We start from the raw sequence: 15,413 nt of genomic DNA, 5'->3' as shown, positions 1-15,413 counted from the left end.
TTGCCACATTTGCAGATGCCTGTGGTTTGTTTAATTACATTTTCAGAAACTCCTGCAAGTATGAGAGGGCGCGAGTTGCACTGCACATATGGCCTAACGAAATTCTTAGCCCTCCATTATGAATCTCTACCACTTGGATAGTTTGACTCTGCTAGAAAGTGGCATCCTCCTCAGCAAACTATATTTTAAAAACTCCGGTTGCCATTTAATGTGGCATTTTGCAATAATCCTTATAGAAATTCTTCATTCATTCAATTCAACTAGCATTCACTGACCATCTACTATGTGCTCAGCACCATAGAGTTTTGCAAACTTTTTCCTTGTTTCTCCCAGCATCACCATATGGCCAGTAAATGCCTGACATCGTTACCTATTCCTGCAACTTGAATAAACTGAAATGGCTTCTAAATGAAAATATTAATTGGTTATTTTGAATGAATTGATTTTCTTTCCCTTCAAATCTCTTAGCCAGTATGTGGTTTGGTACTATCTCTTTGAACATATATTTTACTTTAATCACCTTGTGTATATATCTCAAAGTGTACTCAGCACATTGGGCAGATCCCTTTGTGGAGTTCCATGGAAGAGCATGAACAAGGATCCCACAGAATGAGAAGGTGTGGGTAGACTGGGACATACGTTGGTGGAAACGATACTCACATCAACCAGATTAAGAATTTTGAGAGGAAGAATGATCTAATGGACTGGAAGACAGGAATACCCAAGCTCAAACTCTGCCATAGGCACTTATTATTAGGGGTCCTTACCTTTTTTGTATGTTATGGACTCCCCAAGAAAAATATTTTTAAATGCATAAAATAAAATATATAGGATTACATACAATGGAAACCAATTATATTGAAATAAGGATGTATTTTTTCCCCCATGCAAGTTTGCTGACCCCTGGAAATCTATTCACCAACTACTTGGAGGTCCGTGAAACCTAGGTGAGGAATCCTGCTTAATAGCTATGTGAGCCTGGGCAAATCATAAAACCTCATTGTGCCCCAGTTACTTCACCTATAAAATGAGAAAGTCTGACTCAATGGCTTCTATAAGCTTCCTTCAGCTCTAAATCTTTGATCCTATCCATGATCCTAGGTAAATATGTGTGCATTGTCTGCAATATTCCAGGAAAGTCTTACTTTATTGGTCTGAGTACTCCCTCTGACAACACAGATTGAATTACAATGCTGTCCTTCTTGTCTCCCTCCCCAGTCAGCCCCCTCCCAGAATTTGATAGATGGGCTTCAAGATAGATGGGCTTCTGCCGTGGCTGAAAATTCCATCAGCTAATGGTCAATCTGGTAGTGAATCCCCATGAACTCAGCTAGGCTGGTCTTCAAATGACCAACATTTTCTCACTGGGCCCAAGCTCAAAACCTTTCTAACTTGAATTCATGTACTGCTGGCGGAGTTTTGAAAAGCCTAGGGCCCAATCCTCCCCACAGTGATGCGCCACAGCAACATCAATGTTAGAAATTTTTTGTTTAGTTTACATAGAGCCATAATGCCTCGTTGTGGCCCAGAGGGTACTCTGGATCCTCAAAAGTTCTACTTGTGGTATACAAGCTATGACAGATTCCACAATGTTGGAAATGCTTCAAGTACAGCCCCAGCAACAAACTATGTCTGCTCCCTAAGAATCCTCCAGACTAAATATGGAGAGGCTCAATCAACACCCACTGGCTGGTCCCTTGGTGATAAAATTCTTGGGCCTCAGCAAGTCAGGAAACCAACACTTGGATGTGCTGCTCTGGCCTTTGCCATATAATCCAGGAAACTCACCAACCTGCAAGATCATTTTGACCCTAGAACTCATACCTAACAGTATTTCCTGCTCTGGGCCTTTCCCTCTGAGAGGAGAGGGTGGAAATGAAGGGTTCCTCCCAGAACCTCCATTTAAGGAAATTACTGCGGAGAAGTGCCTGAAGACTCCTCTCTTCCTAGATGAACTCCAAAGAGTGACTTCAGAAAGTATCCTGAAGTAGATGTTTTCAGCGAGTAACCCTCCACTTTCCTTGCAGCCATCTATCTTGCAATCTGTACCAGCTGACTGGAATAAATGGCTAGTTGATTCACTTTTAATTTACTCTCTACTACCATTATCTGATCCTGACCTCAAGAACCCAGATTGGTGAAGAATGGCCCTCTTTGGTCCCTCAAAATTCCACTACATTACCCAGACCAATCATGTCTTCATTTCCCATTTGGCTACACTTCTCTGGACTTTGCCATTATGACTGCTTCCCAGCTACTCCCCCTTTTCAGCTTGCTTTTTTGTGTTATCTTCTCCCATTACATTATAAGGTCATTGAGGGCATGATCTCTCTCTCTCTGTCTCTCTGGCATATATTAGGCATTTCATAAATGTTTATTGACTGACTTATTGACTATAATCTGCATCATTATAGGTAGTACCTATTGATGTGATCACAGATCCATTGGCATATTAGAATACTACTTTTTATAAAGTACTATCATCTCTTGATTTTTAACCGATTGATGATACAGTCTTTGGATTCTTCTTGCCCTTTGCTTTTGATCCTTGCCCCATCCCTATTTCTCCTTCTGGGTCCTTGCTTTTTGCCCAAACCACTGACAGTTATCATCACCAAACAACAATCCAAGGATGTAGTCATGTGAGTGGTCTTCCTTCACTCTAATGTTAGGTCCTACCTGGAGTACAGAGTATTATACTGACCTGAACAAGCACAGAAATCCCAATTTGTTCTACAGTATGCCCTAGAATTCAGGGGTGGGGCACCTGTGGCCACATATGGCCTTCTAGGTCTTTGGGTGCATCCTTTTGACTGAATCCAAACTTCACACAACAAATCCCCTTAATAAAATGATTTGTTCTATAAAACTTGGACTCAGTCAAAAAGCTGCACCCAAAGACCTAGAAGGCCACATGTGGCCTCAAGGCTGCAGGTTCCCCACCCCTGCCTTAGATTGATCCTATGGGATCTTTGCATTGGAAATGATGCCAGGTTGAATTAGACCTGTTATCTTAAAGCCACTTTCACACATGTACCTACCTTCCCAGGGAAGGGCTGAAACCGAATACTTTTCCAGGGAAAGAGAGGAGAACACAAGGAAGACAGCTATTTCTTGCTCTATTGTTGCTTTCTGTCAGCTTACCAGTTAGTAGGTACAATAAAAGATAAGACTAAATTTGAAACAGTTAGGTATGCTTTGCAGCTCTTTTCTGGTTTAGAAGCACAGAAGTTTGAGCTAGAAGAGGCTTTAGATATCATATGGTTTAATCCCTTCATTTTGCAGATAAGGTCACTAAGACTCAGAAACACTTAAGCGACTTGTCCGTGCTCAATAGTTTATAATTTATAGCAGAGCAAAGACTAGAATTCAGGTCTTCTTACTCTTTGTCCAGCATTCATTTCGTTTGGGGGAAAAACAGATGAAACTATTGCCTAAAATAGAGTTTGGGACAATCTATGTATTTTAAATCTTTACTGACCACGTTCTCTGTTGTTGCTGAGTTGTGCCTGACCTTATTTGACCCCATAAACTTTGACTTTCTAGGCAAAGATAACTGGAATGGTTAGCAAATTCCTTCTCTACCTTCCTCATTTTTCAGATGAGGAACTGAAGCCAATAGGGGTTAAATGACTTGCCCAGGGTCACATAGCTAGTAAGTGAGGTCAAACTTGAACTCAAATCTTCCTGACTCCAGGACCAGTGCTTTATTCACTTGTATCACCTAGCTGCTCCAATGTCCTCTGTAGGAAAGATAATCAAGAATTGGCTATAATCTTGAAATAAAACATTGGAGGAAACAACTATAAATCATGTGACTTCTTTCTTGTAAGAAGATTCAAACGTGGACATGCAAAATGAGGGAAGATGGGTTTTCAATAGTCTGCCTTCTGATTAGATTACTAAATATAGATTACTATACCTCTGACTTGGAAGTTTTTAAAACAGGAGCTGATGACCACTTACTGGAACTCTGTAGATAGCTTTTATGCTTTGGGTGGGAGTTAGATTAGATATCCTCTATGAAGTCCCTTTCCACTCTATAAATGAGCAGAGACTCCAATAGAATATAAACTTCTTGAGGGCAGGACTTTTTATATTTGCATCTGTATCCCTAAAATTTAGCACAGTGTCTTGCTTTTAAATTTTTTTAAAATTTATTTTATTTTTAATTTATGTAATAAAGCAAACATTTCAATAACATAGTAAAATAAAAAAGGATGACTGCACATAAAACTGCAAATTTATTGTGTACAAATTACTATTCTTTTCAAATATGTAATAAAGTTATTATGTAACTTTTTTCTTTCCTTCTCCCCCACCCTAGAGATGGCTACTATTAGACACAAGTATGTGTGTGTCACATATATATGTTTTATATATATACACACACACACACATATTATATATATACACATATACACACACATATAAAATCATTCCATACATACTTCTATTTATCAGTTCTTTCTCTGGATACTGATAGCACCTTCCTTCATAGGTCCTTTGTAGTTAATTTGGGTATTTATAAACACTCACATGACTTATTTGCTCAAAGTTGTTCTCAAAACAACATTGCTATTACTGTGTACAATGTTCTCTTGGTTCTGCTCATTTTGCTCTTCATTATTTCATGCAAGTTTATCTGTGTTTTTCTAATATCACTGAGTTCATCATTTCTTACAGCACATTAGTATTCCATTACAATGATATGCCACAATTTGTTCGGCCATTCCGTAATTGATAGGCATCCCTGCAATTTTCAGTTCTTTGCCACCACAAAGAGACCTGCTATAAATATTTTAAAACATACAGGTTCTTTTCCTTTTTTCCCCTAATCATCTTTGGAAACAGACCTTGTAGTGGTATTGTTGGATCAAAGGGTATAGGCAGTTTAATAATTCTTTGGGCATAATTCCAGATTGCTCTCCAAAATGATTGGATCAGTTCATGATCCCACCAACAATGAATTAGTGTCCCAATTTTTGCACATCCTCTCCAACATTTGTCATTTTCCCCTTCAATCATTTTAACCAATCACCTAAATGCAAGATGAAATGGACCTGTGATTGGTATAAAGCAGTAGTTCTCAAACATTTTTGGGTCTCAGAATGTCTTTATACTGTTAAAAATTGAGGATCCCTCCCAAGAGCTTTTGTTGTGTAAGTCCTAAGTATTATTATAAAGCATATTAAAAGTTAAAACATTTTAATATTGCTATGAAAATAGTTCAAGGATTCCCTGAAAGAGTCTTGGGGGGATCTTGGTCATACTTTGAGAACCACTAATATAAAGAATTCCCAGAGAAGAAATTCCCTCTACCAATGCATAGATAACAGCTCTGCAATTTAGGGTCTTAGAGAATTGTCTGGGATGCTGCGAGGTTTAATGAATCAACCACAGTCACTGTGTGTAACAAACAGGACTTGAACCCAAATCATCCTGACTCTGGGGTCAGCTTTCTAACCACTAGGTCACACTGCCTCTCATTTTACACAAATAGGTGCTTAATAAATGATAGTTGGATCGGATTACATTGTTATTCCTAATTTATATTCCTTTTAGGAGGAGCATTACTATCAAAACGAAAAGAAAAACCTACTAATTTTTTTTTCTTCTCTTCGGAGAGAAGTATCTATCTATTTGGATTTTTTTTTCAGAACATCAGTCAGTCAACAAACATTTACTAAACACTTCCCACATGCCAGGCACTAAGCTAAGTGCTGAGGATATAAAGAAAGGCAAAAACCCACCATCCCTGCCCTCAAAGAGTAGCCTGCTAATGCTACCCTCTTAATCACTGCATTTAAAGTTTAACAATAACTTGCCTAAAATGGTTAAATCTTTCCCTGGTGCTGGAAAGAAGTGCTCTAACCCAACGTTTACTCAGTACCTTGTCTCCAGTATTAAGAATGGGGGCCCTGAGTGGCGAGTCCTGCCTCCACAGCCCCTCTTTGGTACGTCCTCCTGCTCAGTTATGAGCTTCCCACATAACCTGGCTTCCTTTAGACGTGCGCACTGGAGCTCAAAGTTTCCTGTGTAATCAGTCTATGACCTTTGTGTCTCTTCCTTCGCAAATTACTGCAGGCCTGGCAGAGACATCTGTAACAGCTCAGCCAGGAGGTCAGCAGCTCATTAGCTTGCAACAAAGTTCTGCCTCTTATAACTTATTTCCCTTAGGCAGGAGAAAAGCCAGGCAACAGGTGAGCCTGCTTCTTGGGCCCCCGCCCCAAGCAGCCTGTGGAGTCCTGATTGGAGCGCCTTTCACCTGGCCATACGCTTCAAGGCCTCATCAGCTTATCTGATTTGCAGATCCCAAAGAGTCACTGTTGTGGCCTTTCCAAATCCCTAGAAATCAATTGCTAGCCGGAATCATCTCTCTCCATCACCTGCCTCTAATGCCGCCCACTCCTCCACGTATAAATCAGAAGGTAAAGGAGAGGATCAGGAGCATTTTAAATAGCCTCTTTTAAATTTCTTTTTTCAATTAACAATCGTTTATTTTCTCACTCTCTCCTGCCATTTAAAAGAAAAACAAAACCCTTGTAACAAATATGCAGAGTCAAACAAAATCAATCCCACCTCACTGAATATCCAAGTTTGATACAAAGATGCCTTTCTCAGACAGCATCTTCCCTAGACCCTCCTGAAGCAGGCAGAGCTTCTGAAACAGTAGTTTTGAGACAGGATTCCTTTAGGGCCCACCACCACCACCCTGCCCCAAGTTACTAACATTTCTACTCTTTAAGGTCAGAGATGAGGGCAAAGAGTTGCTTTTCTTTTTACCCTCGCAGTAAATAGCGCCTAACATATTGTACATGCCTAATAAATGCTCATTGACTGACTACCTCACTGACTGATTCTGCTCAGTCTTTCTGAAGCATTCTAGGTTCAGGCCCTGCTGCCTCCCAGCACTCTGAGGAATGCCTCCTGACTGGTCCCCTGGCTGTATTCTCTCTGAGCGCTCTCTCTAAAATATAAAAATGCTGGCTTAGAGCCAGCAGGATGCCTTTACCTTTTGCCAAGGCCCCAAATCTGAAATACTAAAGCTCCCACCAAGGCTTTCAAACTTGTTTTCAGAAATGAGCTAAATAAATAAAAGTTCTCTAGCATTTTCCAGGAATGAAAGTTAGACTTTTGCAAAGTCAGCTCAGCCATACAATCAGATCAGTTAAAAGCTAACGCAAACCAGGTTTGCTATTCCAAGACGTAGTAAAAAAAAAATCCCAGACCTACTATTTTTCCATTTCTAAACTAATAGATAGAGGGTCTTTTAGTGAGTGGTTGGTGGTTTTCCATTTTATAAAATGCATAGACTTTTGCTGAGAGTAAAAGGGCGAGTGAAGAATTACATTTTCCCTCCAACGTGGCAGGCTCTTTTTGTATTATCTTGGTTTTCTGTTCCATGAGTATAGCAGAATGTCAGCTACTTGTATTACAATGAAAAACACTCCACACTGATTTCAGTTGTAAACACATAATCAATCTCCCACATGGGCATAGGGTGACTGTTCTCCCAAATACGAACAAAACTGCCTCTCCTGCCCTTCCATCTCTTCCTCTTCCCTTTTCTCCTCTCCCTTTCTCTCCTCTGTCTCTGTCCTCCTCCTCTTTCCCTCCTCTGTTTCCCTCTCTGTCCTTTCTTCCTCATCTCTCTCACTGTCCTCTTTTTTTTTTCCTTCTCCTCTCTTCTCTCCTGTTTCCCCTCTCCCCCCACACCCCTACCTTTTGTCTCTGGAAGGAGGATGTACATGCCCGGAGAAATCTGTGGCTCACATTTTCAGCATCTTCTATAACACAAAAAAAGGTTTGCATAAGAACATCTAAAAAGCAGACCATGCTTTAACCAAACATTTTGTGATAAAACTGAGTGATGCTCAGGGGAATCTGTTTCATAAAACCTTGCTTGGGCAGAAAAGTACAAAGTTATTCATCTGGTGGTTTGTTTTGCTACCACACATTCTTTTCTATTGCTGTGCTTCAGTAAGGAAGGAGGCAAAAACTGGATTGCCTGGTATGTGCTGTGATTTTTGTTTTGAGAAATGAAACCCACAGGCTGCTGAGCTGAGCTATTGTAAGTGCCTTTCAAATCTGGGAGGGCCTATCAAAGTCCATTCTGCTTTCAATCACCTGGTTGCGGAAGATTTTGCAGGGGGTATGAACATTTTTACCACCCAACCTATGCTGTATCAAAAATCCATTCTAGTCTGGATTACAGGATCATGATCAGTTTATAATATGCCTCTTTGAGTGGGGCATTTTTGTAAATACTACATTGCCTAGGAAGTGTTAAAGGTCCCTAATATAAATATAGGGAAGAGGAAACATGGCAGTGGTTTGTATCCTTTGATCAAAAAACAAATAAAACATTTGTTTCTAAAGCTGTTTTATCATGAATAATATCATATTCCAAAATATTTCCATTTTCTAGATGTAGTATTAAATTTGAAAGAGATGAGGAGTTTATAGGGAAAGGCAAGCTAGACCTATAATTTCATTGATATAAGACACTACCATGTAGAAACTCTACCAATGCAGAATGAAACTTGTCTACAATGGTTAGCCTTAGAATATTGCCAGGGTCTCTTAGAGCTTAAGTGACTTGCCTCTAGTCAGGCAGCTGTACTAGTATGTGTCAGAGGAGGATATGACTAGGTGGCCCATTATCTAACTAGCCATTACCTCCCTTATTCAATTGGGAAAGCTAAAAGTATTAATTAACTGAATGGTTTTAGGCTCTGAAGTATCTAATTTCCTAAATTACACAAACAGGTTAGGGGAGAGACAACATGATATATTATAAAAAGTACTAGATTCCATCAGAAAACCCGGGTGTGAATGCCAGTTCCAATACCTCATATTAGTTAAATTATCATCGTGGGGAAGTGACTTAATATCTATTAATGAACCTCAGTTTCCTCATGACTAAAACAGGGATAATAATCCTTAGCCTTTCTCCCTCAGAGGGTTATTGTGAAGAAAGAAGTATAGATGTGAGTTATTACCCAAACCAATTTAATCAGTGCTATTTTTTCCAGTAAATGAAATGTGTAGAGGAATCAAATGGTTTTCAATTTTTGATAGAAAAATGCAGAAATCTATTTGAAAGTCACAGTCATCAGAACTTTATGGTGATGAACCTGTGTTCATTCACCTTCTGGCCTCAGAAATATTACAGTGGAACCCAATTAGTAGCCCAAGTCACAAAGCTCAGTACACAGAGCAATGATAACTAGAGAACAAGTCCACTTGGGTGAGCAATGAGAACTCATCAGCCAGCTGGAGGAAGGGGTTCAGAAAGTCAGTTGTGATCAATTTTTAATTTTTAGCAAGGGTAAAAGTGGTAGGTTGTTTTATTTTTAAAGTTAGGAAAACCATGGAAGAAACTTTTATTTACTCACCTCTTTATGCCACCCCTCACGCTTCATTGCTATACATCCTGATAGAGTTTAAATCTGCAGTTGTGTCATGAAAAAAAAAAAAAACAGCCCAGAGTTTCCTTTTTTTAAGTTTTTAATCATTGTATTTTTTTTTTGACAAGTTAATTCTCCACAAATATTCTGACAGCCAGTTTAGTTCTCTGGCTTCATTTCACAACATGCTTTTAACAGCTTTTCACTAGAAATATCACTTTAAAGAGGAAAATAAGTGTCTTATTATATAGGAATTCTCTAGCACTCAAAATCATGGTGTCTATTGACAAAGTAAAGTAGCTGTCTGTGATGTATGAAATACTATTCAGACTTAAGAAAGTAAAGACTTTTCAACCTTCCAAGACAGAAGACGGTCATGAATTGCTTCTCAAAGCTCAATTTTAGCAACTTATACCAAATATAAAATGCATGCAATAAGCCAGTGACACCTCTGATTTATTGTAGGTAATCAGGCAAAGGGCTTCTGATGATCAGAGCTATTCTGATTCATGCTTCCTCATTTCCTGGATGCTGGAGGAAATGGTCACTGGTGAGAGACAGCACTGAGTGATGGGTGCTTTTGCTCACCGGCTGTTTCCAAAGGCAGCCAGGCCCATTTTCCTCATCCTCATTTCCTATGCGTTGATTCACACAGTTTTTCTCTAGATCATAAACACCTCACCCTATTTTACAGAAAGCAGCGGCTGTATTTCCACCTTGTGATTAAGTAATTTGGGGCACTTTGCTTGTTTTGTAAAACCTTTTCTCAGTGATTATTATTTTTTTTTGCTTTTTTTTTTTTTTTTTTGGTGAGGCAATCAGGTTAAGTGACTTACCCAGGATCACACAGCTAGTAAATGTCAAGTGTCTGAGGCCACACTTCAAATCGGGTCAAATTTGACTCCAAGGCCAGAGCTCTATCCACTGTGCCACCTACCTGCCCCTCTCAGTGATTATTTTAAGGCTTGAATGGACCTGAGAGTACAGACGGTACTACTCTCATTTCTTTGAAGTGACTATGGGAAAGCCTGTTTGAAATGTTCAATAAGTTGGTCATATGGACTTGGGACTCAGGAGGGAGTCAAGGTCAGGTCTCTGAGAAAGATAGTCTAGAAAGAGAGAGGAGGGCCCAGGTTAGAGCCTTGGGGTACATCCAGAGTTGGGTGTGAGGGCTGCTTTCCACCTATGGTGTCCTTGTGATCCACCTAATACTCAGCTGTGGCCCCAAGAAGCTGTAGCAAGCCCAGCTGCCACACCCCGGTAAACCATTTCAGCAGACGGGTTAAACCAGGTTGAGGGTAACCAAGGGGCCTCAAACCCGTTGGTGAATTAGGGGGGTCCCTACCCCAAACATGTGAAGCCTTTCCCTGGTGGAATAGGTGGATGACAACAATCTGTCCAACAGCCATGCAGCAAGTGCTGTGGAGCGCTTAGGGTTTGGTTAGACATCGAAGACTCCAAGGTCATCCACTGCATCTCCAGCCATCACCGCTTGTTGACTCTCTCCTGCCACTGGACTGTGACTACTCTGGAAGAGGCAGCGAGGCCAATGACTTTGTGCAACTCTGCCTCACTTAAATACAATTGACGCAAGAATCAAAAGACATCACCCATGTCATTTTACACTTTACCTATCTCAAAGTCCTGTGGTGACAGGCAAATGATGAAGCAACAGATGCAGATATACTGGGAGCTGTAGTCACAACCCTGCCCACAGGTGGCCCAGCTCATAGAGTCGTCTTTTCACTGGAAGCAGCAGTGGGATTGGGCAGCTCCCTGGGTATCTAAGCAGCCTTTCAAGGACCTCCCTGCTCACCTCCTGGTGTGAGGAAGGGGTTAGAAAATGTGCCCTAAAAATTGTCTGCTTACCCAACCTTGGCCTCATTACTGTGGCAGGCAGGGATCCCACGCTGTAGTTGAAACACAAAAAAATGTACAAAAACTTCTGCTTATTGATCAATTATATTAATTGATTATATTATACTAATACATGTTATCAATATATTAATGTAATAATTATTTTAATTGATTCTAAGAGGTCTCTATTTAATTATACTATTTAATTAGTTGTTAAAAAGGCAGATTTCTACCTTGTCTTATATTAGGATGGCTACCCACTGGGAGGGATACGTGTGTGTGTGTAGTATACATGTGTAATATGTATAGTGTGTATGTATATATAGTATATATGTACTTGTGTATATGTATGGTACATAGATAGTATATATATGAATGTGTCTATATAGGGTGTGTATATATAGTATATATAATGTGTGCAAATATATATACAGTATATATAGTATATGTACACATAGTATGTATATATATGTATATGTGTATAATAAATAAATAAACATACATATATACACACACAATATATGTCAGCTAACTGCACATATAATACAGACATGCAGATCTTAAAAATACACAGAGTATATTGTAGGATGTTTGTGGGATGATGCCTTTAGATAATCTGTTTGCTTGAATGCTCAATAAGAATTAAAAATTCTTTCAGAGATATGTCAACAAAAAAACTTATATAATAACCACTTGTTTCTCCTCTCCCTTTTTGCATCACTATCTGAATGATTCAGACTTACTTCTCTTGGTCGGCTTACAGGTTTTTCTTTTTTTGTTTTCTTCATGATTCTAACTCCAAGCAGGTTCCTTCTTTCTCGTGAGGCAATGTGGTAAAATAGGAAGAGAGCTAAACATGAAATCATGGAACTTGGAATCAAATCCTAGCCACTGGGTCACCTGTGTGACCTTGAACAAGTGGCTCAAACTCTATGGGCTTTAATTTTTTTATTTATAGTAAGTCAATCAGCATTTATTAAGCACTACATGTCAGGCACTGTGCTGATCCTTGAGGATGGGGAAAAAAAAAGGCAAAGACAGGCCCTATCCTCAAAGAGTATACATCCTAATGAGGGAGACAGAGTGTAAATTAAGAAGTACATACAAAATACACAGTAGATTAAAGGAAAACTTCAAGGGAAAAGTACTAGAAGCTGTAAAATGAGGCGATTGTCCAAGTGACTTCTAAAGTGTCTTCTTGCTTTAGACCTATGATTCTATGATCCTAGCTCAGGTAGGGGTATGGAATAAATAATATGTAATATAATATAATGTAATATGATTTGAAAGATATGCAAAGTCCCCACCTGACCCACAAATAAAATATTTACCAGTAGGGATAGTCCTTTGGGTTGACCAAAAAGGCTATTGTAAAAAGATCATATAGGGGTAGCTAGGTGGCGCAGTGGATAGAGCACTGGCCCTGAAGTCAGGAGGACCTGAGTTCAAATCCGCAAATCCAGCCTCAGACCAAACATTTGACACTTACCAGCTGTGTGACCCTGGGCAAGCCTCTTAACCCCAACTGCCTAAAAAAAAAAAAAAATCAATATACCTCAGAACTTAAAAAAATGTTAAAAATTGTTTTAACATGTAATTAGGGGGAAAAAATCTTTGAAAAAAAGAAAAGAAAAGAAAAGAAGGGAGAACTCAGTGAGACATTATTAACACATTAGGACCCTTTAACACAAGTGGTCTTTTTTTTTTTTCAGAACAGTTTTTGTCCTAGCAAAAAAGCTAAATTCTTTTTGACATAGTCAGAGGCAGGATATTCCCCTCAATATCCTTAACCCTTCATCCCTTCATCAGTTTCTCATATCAGATTTCACCCAAACCCACCTCACTATTGGCCAGTCATCTCTAATTCCAGACAAGAGGTGAAATTCTTCTTTTCCTGATTCTAAAGGCTTGACACCCTAGTGTTTCGCAACAAATTTCTTTTTGAATTAATTAGAATAAGCTGCAAGAGCATTTCTGTCCTCCATTTCTACTCTACAGAATAAAGGTAAACCATGCCTCATGGAACACCCATGACCACATGGACACACATATGAGCAACGTGGCAACCCATAGAGCTGAGATAACAAACCCTACTTTGTTCTAAATTACCCAGGTAAAAATTGAGGAAGTGATGGTTTGGCCTGAGTCTTTCAACTTCTAATTTTCTCATGATATTATTTGTCCAGTGAGATAAAACCCTTTTAAAGATGTATTTTCACATATACAAGAGCAATTTATGTATGGTTTATTTCATAATAATAGCCTTAATTACTCTGCCACCAGGTAGAAATTTTTCTGTTTCCGGATCTATAAAGCTAGGATCTATAAAACAATATTAGCTATTATCCCAGCGTGTGTGTGTGTGTGTGTGTGTGTGTGTGTGTGTGTATTTAAGTTGATAGGCACTGATAATGGCAAGCAATGGATATATACAAGCTGATAACATTGATGGTACTTTGTACATTTAGACAATGACGCAAAAACTAAGACTGAAGTAAACTGAAATACATGTCTCAACAAATTTACATTCATATTCTCCTTTCCTTGATGCTATTAGAAAATGTCTTCCTCGTGCTTGCCTGCCATAATAAGCTCCTTTCTGCAGTAAGTAGACATAATTAACTAATCAATGAGCATTTATTAAGCACCTACTATGTGCCAGGCAGCATGAATAGTCCTGGAGATATAAAGAAATGCAAAAAACGATCCTGGTCTCAAGAAATTCAGTCTTATTGGGGAGATAAAGTGAAAACAACTCAGTACAAACAAAGTATAGAAAGGATGCACTGGAAAAAGTCAACAGAGGGAAAGCACCAGCATTAAGAGGGATCAGGAAAGACTTCTTGTAGAAGATGGGATTTTAGCTGGGTCTTGAAGGAAACCAGGAAAGCCAGGAGGCAGAGAAAAGGAAAGAGAACATTCCAGACAATAGGAACAGCACCCCCCCCCAAAAAAATGCTCAGAGTCAAGAGATGGAGTATCCTGTGGGAAGAATAGCAATGAGTCATTGGATTATAGTGTGTCAACAGTAGTCAATAAACATTTATTAAGCACCTACTATACATGCCAGGCCCTATGCTAAGCACTGGGAATACAAATGAGAAAAATAAACATAGTCCTTGACCTCTATGACCTTACACTGTAATGAGGGAAAACAAAACACAAAAGGAAGCTGAAAGGGGGAGGGGAGCATGATATTTGCGGAGTTCAAACCAAGCAGAGTTTAGCTAGACAATCCTGAGCCTTCTTTGAAGGGGGCCTTTGGGAGGACTTACTGCTCTGCACAGGGATAAGAAGACTGGAAAGGTGGGAGTGGGAAGTCGATAGCAGTCAGTTTAAGTTCCCTGAGATAACATTGTACATTGTAAACTTGAAGTTTCAATTGTAGTCAGTATTTTGCTAATGATTACATAGATAACTACTATTTTGGGGGTGTGGCAGGGAGGTAGACAGATCTGTGATTCCATTAGTAGTCAGAACTCTTGGAGAAGACATTCCCATTCCAATGCAGATGGACAGCTGTTTGACAGTATATTAAGGCAGTCAGGCCTGGTGTCTGGGAAAACTGGACTAAAATCCCACCTTAGATATTTAAAAGCTTTATGACCCTGGGCAAGTCACTTAACCTCAGTTCCCCTATGTATAAAATTGGGATAATAATAGCACCTACTTCCCAGAGTTGTTGTGAGGATAAAATGAGGTTATATTTGTAAAGCACTATATAAATGTTTTTGTTGTTTGTTCAGTTGTTTCTAACTCTTCATGACCCCATTTGGGGTTTCTTGGCAGAGATACTGGAGTGGTTTGCCATTTCCTTCTCAAATTCCTTTCACGGGTGAGGAAATGAGGCAAACAGGATTAAGCAACTTGCCCCGAGTCGTATAGCTAGCTAGTAAGTGTCTGAGGTCAGATTTGAACTCAGAAAAATGAGTCTTCCTGATTTCAGTCCCAGTGCTGTATCCACTGCACCACCTAGCTTCCCTATAGAAATGCTAACTATTTTCATTATTATCTTAGGGAGTTGTCTGGAACACCAAGAGATTAGTGATTTGCTCAGTATCACACTGTGTGTGTGTGTGTGTGTGTGTGTGTGTGTGTGTGTGTCTGCTGATTCAGAAGCTACTACTAAATGTTGTGTAGTTA

Source organism: Vombatus ursinus, unplaced genomic scaffold, assembly GCF_900497805.2.
Source record: "Vombatus ursinus unplaced genomic scaffold, bare-nosed wombat genome assembly UNPS02014812.1, whole genome shotgun sequence".
In the NCBI taxonomy this organism is placed as follows: Eukaryota; Metazoa; Chordata; class Mammalia; order Diprotodontia; family Vombatidae; genus Vombatus; species Vombatus ursinus.
This window is presented reverse-complemented; position numbering follows the sequence as displayed.